The 9,916-nt window shown below is 37.9% G+C and overlaps 2 long non-coding RNA genes across 2 annotated transcripts; both read left to right on the top strand.

The window, feature by feature from the left end:
* Window positions 1–1,164: 1,164 nt before the first annotated feature.
* Window positions 1,165–1,517, top strand: LOC118565053. Its single transcript, XR_004932146.1, has 3 exons — window positions 1,165–1,218; window positions 1,319–1,399; window positions 1,485–1,517. It is a non-coding gene; the product is annotated as an uncharacterized LOC118565053 (long non-coding RNA).
* Window positions 1,518–2,358: 841 nt separating this feature from the next.
* On the top strand, window positions 2,359–3,661 carry LOC118565052. The gene is made up of 3 exons (XR_004932142.1): window positions 2,359–2,692; window positions 2,802–2,910; window positions 3,030–3,661. It is a non-coding gene; the product is annotated as an uncharacterized LOC118565052 (long non-coding RNA).
* Window positions 3,662–9,916: the final 6,255 nt, after the last annotated feature.

The following is a 9,916-nucleotide window of genomic DNA, read 5'->3' as shown; positions in this document are numbered from 1 at the left end:
AGTCTTCCTGCATAAAACATACAGTATTATAGTATCATATATATCATAGTGTATTATAGAATCAGACAGTGTTTCATTACCATGAATTAAATGCAACAGCTTGGTCAATAGCCTGAATGTTAATTGACTGAATGAGCTTTATTCAGTGTAGATAAAACCCTGCAGCCATTTCATTTGTATTACAAGCAAGCTAATACACAACAATCCAAGAAATATTAAAACCTTAATCATACTGGAATATGTTAAAAATAAGTAACTGTACAGCTGATGCAAGAATTCCTGCTGAGGTCATAGCAAATTTTATATTGTAAAACTATTTGAAAACTGGAAGTTGCAAAATGCAAATCAATTTGTATAAGCCGAACAACAGCTTTGCTTTTATTATACATACAATCAACTCCACCACTGGAGTCAGTTGCACAGAGCCTTGCAAAGCCATTCCTACCTCATGAACTTGTTTGTGTTTCACTCTGGATCTTACTTCCTTCTTATTCCCTGTCATACTCTCATTCGACACTGTCCTTGTGCAACAATTAATATAGTATAAAAATACATTTATTTTCCCACAATCATGAAATCCCGGATGACAATGGCAAAAACACATAGTGTTAAACACTAGATTTGTAATATGAATAACAGGCTAATATAAAGATAAGTTCTAAAGCACAAGAGAACTAATTTTTCAGAAGGTGGGGGAGAAAATATTGCGTAATTATTGATAATACACCATATTCAGAAAAAATACGGTGCATAACATAATGATGTTTGTTAGATGTTTCTGGTTCTGCATCATTACTTAGTTAAATACTCTGCTATGGTCAAAGGGAGTTTTCATCAACCTACCAGGGTGAGAATTATTTCAACAGTTTACTGAATTGTAGGATCACATACGGAACCTTGCAAAAATAGTCATACAACTTTATACACTTAGTTAACTAACAACCACAAACCTCACTGTTTTTTATATCACAGTGTAACATTCTCAGTCGATTTAACCACTCATGCAGTTTTTAATCATTGCATAAAACTGGAAACTTTTAATCTTATAATAGATATAATATGCCTGTTCTACTCAGACAGAAGTACCTTCCCTTTTTTCTGAAACCAGGCGCTCCGGCATTTCACAGTTTATTGTCGCAATAGATCACTTCCTAGTAATACAGTCTCAGAGGAAAGTAACAGAAAGATCTTTCTCAAGAGGTGATTAAGACTTTAGTGGTGCGTTCGATCCACATGCTACATAAACTTGAATTATTTTAGAAGAATTGTCTATTTGTCTCCACTCTAAACCATTCTTTTTTATTAATTTCCCACCAAGATAGGAAAATGGCTTTGTCCTTCTCATTTCTTTTCTGGATTTTTCTAAGAACCATCTGCTGTCAGCCTCAGTGCATCCAAGGTAAGTTTAAATAAAATCTGTAAAATGAGTTATTAGCATTTAATAGAACATTAAAAAGCTTACATTGTCTCTCTGTCTTCTTTAGAACCCCTTGATGATGCAGAGTTTTACATTAATGCAAGAGAGCACATTGAAGTGCAATCAATCGAGTGTATTCAGATTCCACACGAAGTTACTTTTCCACGAGACAAAGTTACGGTCCCATATAGAAAGATCTTATTTGAAGGAGATCCATTGAATGTTGTTGATGTAAAAGTTGTCAGTGGCATGGATTCTGATACAAAAGATATATTCTTAATTCAGGCGCTTCCACGTGGAGAATATGAGTATGGCTTTAAACTTGAATGGGGATGCAATCAAACCTATGTTTTCCCCAGAAGGATTCACATTTCCGTTTCTGGTGAGTAAAAATGTTTATGGTAGTCAAATGTTTGTTAGTTGTGCTTCCTTTTATGACCCTTATTTTGCTCTGACCAAACTTTAACATTTCTGTTTCTGACTTTCTTTATGATTTGCTCAAATAAAGCTGAAAATATCTAAAAATTGGTCATTTGTTAAATTTTGTGTATTTACAGCAGTAAGGGCAAAACCATCTCTTTCTCCCCCCCCAATGGTGGAAGGACAACGTTCAGAACTATATTGCCGGGCTCCTTATTCATGCTCCGGTGATGTGATTTTGTTCTTGAAATGGCAAAAAGCTGATGGACAGTCCACAACATTGGACAATGGTTTCAGTGATTATGAAGATTTCTTCCGGTATAGATATGCATCTAGACGTAGATGGAGACACAGAGGTAGACTCCATATACCTTTTAATCCTACAGCGGATCATCACAATACCAACATCACATGTGTGGCAGAATATGATCATGATATTGCTGAGACAACTGTCACCTTGACAGTGAAATGTAAAAAAAAAAATCCATATTTGTAAAATGATACTGCTTATAGTTTAATGATGTGCAATGATATAACTTTATGTATAATCTTTTTGTTTTTCCTCAGTCTCACCTAGGATCGTAAACAGCTCCCATTGCACAGTTACAGGAGAGCAGCTGATTTGTGTGTGCATCAGTTGGGGAAATCCTCTACCACCAATCTTTTGGCCTTTGGAAACCCTCACAGATTACTCAGTCACTAGTTTTAGCATTGCTCAGAGAGTAAGAAGCACCTTCACCATGCCTGCAGCTAAATATCACAATAACACGGTCAAATGCATGAGCAGCAATGAACTTGGTCAGGCCGAAACTGATATTCTGATTGAAAACTCTGCAGAGGATGTCAAGCCAGACGGTGAGTCTTAAATGTTGTCGTATTGATTTTATCTCAATTTTTCAGGTACAAATTAAGTAGTCGTTGGTCTGCTCCACAATTAATCTTTGCAATCTGATTTTTATTTTAGATTCTCAAGGATCAAGCAAAGGGTTTGACTCGGCTCTTCCCTGGATAACCGGAGTGTGTTTCACTCTAAATCTGGTCTTTGTTGCCGTCATCGTCTGTATTCATCAAAGGTAAAAATGCAAATATGTTTAGACAAGAAACAGAGTTAAAAGCAACATTAAAATATCAGAAAGGCTGTTAATGTGGAGGAGTAAATATTCTAAAACAGAGTTCTTTTGTGTGTTTACAGAAGTAAAAATAAGCTCAAGGAACCATTTGAAGAAGTAAAGACATATGCATCTTTGAGAAAGGTTGATGTGGAGGAAGAGTACAGCGTTATTTCCCCACAGTGTAAATAGGGCAACTTTAGCTTTGCAACAAAGAGGAAGTAACATTTATCATGATGTCATGTATTTAAAAATAGCTATTTAAATTGTGCTTGTTAGTAATGTACAGGGTGACAAGCCTTTTTAAGTCAAACACGTATATATCAGCCTAGTGATGTACAAATTATCTACCCTTAGAGATAAGGCGAGTCAGCTGGGAACTCCTAATATAGCTGCTCCTTCTCCACATGTTAAAGAGGAAGCTGAGCTGTTTCAGCTATCTGATCAGGACGTTTGAATCACTTGGTACTGTTCTTCCAGCAACCCTACTGAAGACAAACAAATGGACAGACAGAAAGATGCAAACATGCATATCTAAATTGCCGCAGTTAGGTTCAGTGGTTGCTAGTGATAAATTGTTTTTTGGGAGGCGCACTACAGTAGGGGTCGGCAATTGCCACACAATAAACCCTACCTGAACCCTGCATGGTCCCTGTCCTGCTGTTGGATCGCTACGTTTGGTCAATCTGTTTTTTTATTATTCCTCCAGCAAAGCTTTCTGAGATTTTTATTTTGTAAATAAATTACTTCATTTTGTTTCGCTGTACTGTTCTCTTCTGTTTAAGATGCTACGGTGTGACTTTGATTTACAGTATGATGAAAACTGATTGGATGAACAATACCACAAAAAGTGATGATTAGCATGGGTGTAAAGAGCTGTGCCCCCAGAACAATTTTTAGTAACCAATTACAGACCCGCTTGAAGTCACATGGAAGCCTAAAGGTTACGCACACACACACACACACATACACACACGCACACACACACACACACACACACACACACACACACACGTAAATTTTCAACGGCCCATTGCGTTGAAACGTTACAATTAGGAGGCCCACACAAACAGATCAATCTAAAATTTATTGGGTATGCTAAAAAAATTAAAAGGTCAGACACATTTTATGATAGAACAGATGTGATAATTACTTTTTACTTCATATTAATTCATTAATAATAATAATAATATGTTATTATTATTATTATTATTATTATTATTATTATTATTATTATTATAAATTAATTTCATATTCATTTTATTTCATACTAATATTCACTTTTTTCTTGAAATTTTGATGGGGACAATGCATGATCCCCTTCCATTGGCTGGTTATGTCATGATTTAGGTTTTTGGTTGTTTTGTTTTGGACTTTTCTTGATTCAGCCACCCAGTCCCCAGTCAATTAGCTCAGATCAGCTCCAGCTGCTGCCAGTAATTACTTCCAATTCTGCTCACCTGTTTCCCTGTCCATATATACCTGCCTCAGCCAAGTCATCCTGCCAGAATGTTTCTTCTCTTCTCGTCTAGTGTGATGTATGCTGCTTCTACCAGTTCATTTGTGCTCAGCTAGGTCTTCTGTTAAAAGTTGCCTGTGTCTGCATGCTGCAGTTCTGCTTGTTTCCCAGCTTAGTCCCAGCTGCTTGCTCTGGCCATTTGAGTGGTTCCCCGGTCCACATCACCTGTTCTGGTCTTTCACTACCTGCATCCTCTGGTCTCCTGCTCATCCCTACCTGCCTTCACCATCAGCCATTACTCATCTGTTGAAGTCTGGTTCTGCTAGTCTGCATCACCCACCACTAGTCATCCCTCACAATAAACCCTTTAAAGAAATGTAACCGTGTGTCCGGCTGAATATCTGGTTCACCAGCATCAGTCATTACAGCTTAGGTTTATAAAAATATTTTAAAATTGAACACAGTAAAAGAGTTAAACTTCCTTTTTTTGTGACACTATCTTTAACACTGGATCATCTTAATTCCTTGATTTTTCTCATACTTTCCATGGTTACAAAACTACACTGTCATTATTAAAAGCATAACCATGGTACATAGGGTGATGACAGTCATCAGAGGTTTGTGGCAATGCACCATCACTTGGTTAGTGACTGTTGTGGTCATAAGTATTTTTCATCTTGTAATCTGTAGTTTATTTAATCGGTATCTGGTGAAGCTAAAGCTATGTATGTGCATTTCTTTGACTTTGCTAGTTTTTGATGCAGTCAACATATCAGGACATTACTAATACCAACAGTCTACAGCAGGGGTGTCCAACTCCAGTCCTCGAGAGCCGGTGTCGTGAAACTTTGAGAGGTTTCCCTGGCCCCACACACCTGAATCAAATAGCACAATTAGCCCCTCAGTATGCAGTCAGGTTCTTCAGAGTCCTGCTAATTAACTGATTATCTGACTCAGGCGTGTCGGACCAGGGACACATCTAAAGGTTGCAGGACACTGGCTCTCGAGGACTGGAGTTGGACACCCCTGGTCTACAGGCTATCATGGTCAAACTAGCACCTTTTCACATTGTAGCACATTGCAATCACACACTTGTGCTTTTAAATCGTAGACCAATGCAAAGTAGGAATTAAGGCTGCGGCTGGTAACTTTTGTAAAAAAGTTGTTGTTTTTTCACATATTTGTTAGAACTGTCACTCTGTCCTGACAGTAAAATATGAGACAGATAATCTATGGGGCAAAAAATCAAGCTCCTCTGGCTCCTCCCAGTGGTCCTACTGCCTATTTGCAGAAATACAACGCTCCCGGCTAGAAACAACCAATCAGAGCCAGGAGGGATGTCTGGCTTTGATTGATCACATCCATCCATTGCCAGTGTGCTGCATCTGGTTGGAGAAATGGTGGAGAAACAACCTTCTTTACAGGAAAGCTTTCTCGAGTAGCACCTGCCCAGAAAACAGACAGCTAAAGAGAAGAAGACAGATTGCAAAAAGTAACCTCAAAAGAAACAATTAGACCAAGCCCAAAAGAAAAAGAAGGTAAACATGGGAGAAGCACGACAGGCTCCACTATGGAGGAGGAGCTGTGGATGGAGGGCTGTGGCGCAGCAGAGACTAACGAGGAGGTACCTAAAAATTGTGTTTGTTAAATTTTTCAGGCAGAATTCATGTTTTTTGACAGAGCTCCCTAAAGCAGCTTTAGCTATTGAGTGAAAGGGAACTGACACAAAAGGAAAACGAAAACTGACCCATGCATTTGTATCCAGACCCTTGAGTCACAGTCCCAGCTGTGTTTTGGGATATGATTCTAACAGCTTTGCACGTTTAGAGACAAAAATGTCTGCCTAGCAGTCTTCACACTGTAGATGAAGTTCAGTCAGATTGGATGGAGATCTACTATGAACATTTTTTTTTGCCACAAATTCTCAATTGACTTTGGGTCTGGACTTGTTACCCAGCTGAAACATGAACCTAAATAAAAATAATATATCTTTATTATATTTATGTGAAAACAATTTAGCTTTGAGTGAAAGTGTTACTTTTTAGCATAAACATGACTGCCTCCAGCTCTGTTGATCTCTGCATGAGCTCTGCAAAAGCATTGTTTTAGTGAACCGAGGTGTCTTGTGACGAAGAACTGAAAGTCCCAGAGTGAAGAATGGCAGCTCTATGTAGTCCAGGGATGGCATCTTCCCTGATAATTTGGCTTCAGAGATACTGACATGTCTAAAATTAGTTTAGCTTGAGCGCTTTGTGAAGAGTGAGCTTAAGATTTCACACTTCTCTCTAGTAGTTACTTTTCTTGTACATATATGGCTGTTCTGCAAGAACTGTGTGATTGAGGAAGAAGTTAATAGAAACTAAGTTACTGAAAACGGAACAAGACTGTGTGTGTGCCTGTTCTATGTTTAACAATAAGATGTGGAAACTTTGCTCAACTTGGTGGAAATGAAACTTTGTCTACCAAAGTAGGCCCCACAATACATTAAGAATAAATCCTAATTCAAGCCAACTCAAGCCAGAAGATACGGTCCTTGTTGTACATATGATGCTGCATTATGTAATGCAATTAATAAATTGACTGTACATTTTATATTTCAAGAAATCATCTATATTAAACAGCTACAGAGTTTAAAAACACTTTTCACACTTTCACATTACAACCACAAACTTCAGGGCATTTCATTGGTATTCAAATGTGATCAGATTCTAAGTAAAATCTGTGCAACAAACAGCCAAAAATGTAATCCAACAGACCGGGCAAAGAGAGACGTTAACACTGGACGAGTGGCTGAGATCCACAGGTCAGGTAAGAAAATCTATTAACAGGACATTTCTTAGTTACACAAGCCATAAATTTGACATTTAACCGGAAGAAGACAGCCTTCTTTGAAAGAAAGGAAGTCCAGTAGCTGCTTGCCACAAACCATGAAGGGGACACAGCAAACATGGAAAAAGATGTTCTGGTCAGATGCAACCAAAACTGCACTTGTGGCAGCACCACACTGAAGGGATGCTTTTCTTCAGAAGGTACAGAAGAAGCTGGCCAAATTTGCTGTGAGGCTTAACAAAGTCATTGTTTTGCTGGAAGACAACATCCCCAAACGGATTTCCAATAAAAAAAGTTTCGGCAAAAGAAGAGGTCTGTTTTCACAACATTAACAATTGTGATTAGATTGTGATTAGATTAGATTACCGTGGCGTAAAAAAACTGATTAGACACAGGAAGAAGACATATACTCTACATACAATTGAAACCAGATCTTTACACCACCTGAACAGAAAAGACAAAGAAAAAAACTTTTATTCTTCACTGTCACTGCCTGACATTAAATCAAACAAAGCTTTTTCTGTTTTGGGTCAGTTTAAATTACAAAACAAACTATTTCCATTAGCTAAATATTAGCATACTGGTTGATTGTTTTATTGCTTCATTAAGAGTATAAAGCAGTTGAAAATGTTATTCTTAAATGTTCTCCATCAAATCTGATTTAGTTTTAGGCATTTTGCTTGAAAAAATGAAAAAAAATGTGTCTATAGATGTGCAAGGTACACTGACCTGGAGCTGTTGTTGCAGCAAAAGGTGGTTCTATAAAGCATTGACTCAGGCTGAATTCTAACTAATACCACAATTTTCTGATTTTATTTTGGAAATGTGTAATTTTCTGTTAATAATTGTTGAAGGAATATATCTTTATCAAACCAGCTTTTGCAGTCTTAAATAAACAGTTTTCAATCCAATAGTTAGTATCCAGGGAATAATAATAGAAGTTTCTATTGTTAATAGTTCCTTACCCTGTAATAGATACATTTCATATCACTGTGAGCTTGTTGAAAAGTAAGCCTAAGTGGTGGAAGATAATGAGCTAGTCAGATAAGCTAGTCAGATGGACAGCAGTAGTTGTAGCCGACTTTAGCCATTTTAAACAACTACGTGTAAGAGAAGCATTACTGATATCTTAGCTTTGGTTGTCATCGAACAGGTTGTCACTGAATAGATAAATAAAACTTCATTACTGTTTTGATGAAGCTTTATGACTTAATCAAAAACTACTTTATATATTTGTTGCTTTTTAGCAACATTTCAACAATAACAACATGCTTTTTAACATATAGTTAAAATTGAACAAATTAGGTTGTGTTGTACATTTTACACTGGGGGAAACTTGATCCTGATTTGACTGAAAATCTAACAAAGCGTTTGGTTCTCCATGCTGCTGTACGCACCCTCTTTCCATTACTTGTTAATCCATGCTCTGTGAGTTCCTCCATGCAACACAACTGCACTTTTGGTGAAGAAAACCATTTGACCCATCACATATGAGAAGCTTTCCAGATCCCCACATCTAATCTGAAACAGATTCTGAGAATTGAATATGCAAAAATATGAACATACCATAAATGTAAACCCATCACTTGCAACAACTTTCAACCGACTTCCTGAGTGTGTGAGGCATCACCTTTTTGATGCCTCTTGACATCAGAAACACATAAAGTTCTGTACCTCCAATCAATTAGAAGGAGGGGGGGGGGGGGGGAACTCAAGGGCCTGTTTCAAATCCTGTGCCATGAGTTCATGAAGCAGTACTCAGGAGAGGGATAGTGTTTAGGGGGGGATTAACCCCAGTCCAGGTGGTCTTCATTTATCCCCCTACCCCCATAAAAGAACTTTGTGCTTTTGATGGAGCTCAGTACAGGGTCACAGCTTCCATCCGGTTCTGATCTATCAAGTTCTACATCTTCTATGACTATGTTGGCTCAACCCATGTGAACGCTGAGATTTGTTGAATACCTGTTAAGCACAACAGGAAGTCTTTTCATTGTGAGTTACAGGCTTTTTTGTTGTTGTTGTTGCTGCTTTTTCTTTCAAATTTACCGGTAAATAAAAACTAATTTAGAGGGATGACACAACAAGGAAAGTGCACCTATTTCCTTCAGTAGACATCATCCCCCGGTCCTTTAAATAGACGTTTCGGGTCTTGTTCCCCTGCTTGCCGAAGACTGGAGTTGTGTAAACAAGTCTAAATGTTAGGGAAGCGGCTAAAGATCTGAGAGAAACTCCGATCAAAGGCAGCTTTGCGTGCAGCCGGTGTGCGTGTTGTGAAGGGCACTTGTGTGTTTGTGCGTTCCTCCAGTGAGATGACAGACGCACGTCTGTCTGGTGGGGTTCTTTCTGAGGTCCTGCTGTATTTTGATCACCTATGCTCAACACCAAACCTCAGGTGTAGTCATCTCACCAAAGTTTATATGCAACTTAAATGAACTCCCCCCACTTGGCTGGAAACACCTGAAAAGCTGCTCGCATACTGAAGGACCACTTCAAACAAAGAAATTGGCACCTCAATATAGAAGAAAATCCTCTTAAGATTCATATATTTAATTAATTCAAATTAAAAAAACAAAACACATATTGTATATGGTCTACGATCACAGAGTGATATATTTCAAGCATTTCTTTCCTAGTTTTGACAATGATGTTTGGTTTCTCAGCATATTAGTAAATTACTTTGGA

The sequence above is a fragment of the Fundulus heteroclitus genome, chromosome 2 (assembly GCF_011125445.2).
Source record: "Fundulus heteroclitus isolate FHET01 chromosome 2, MU-UCD_Fhet_4.1, whole genome shotgun sequence".
NCBI lineage: Eukaryota > Metazoa > Chordata > Actinopteri > Cyprinodontiformes > Fundulidae > Fundulus > Fundulus heteroclitus.
This window is presented reverse-complemented; position numbering and strand designations above follow the sequence as displayed.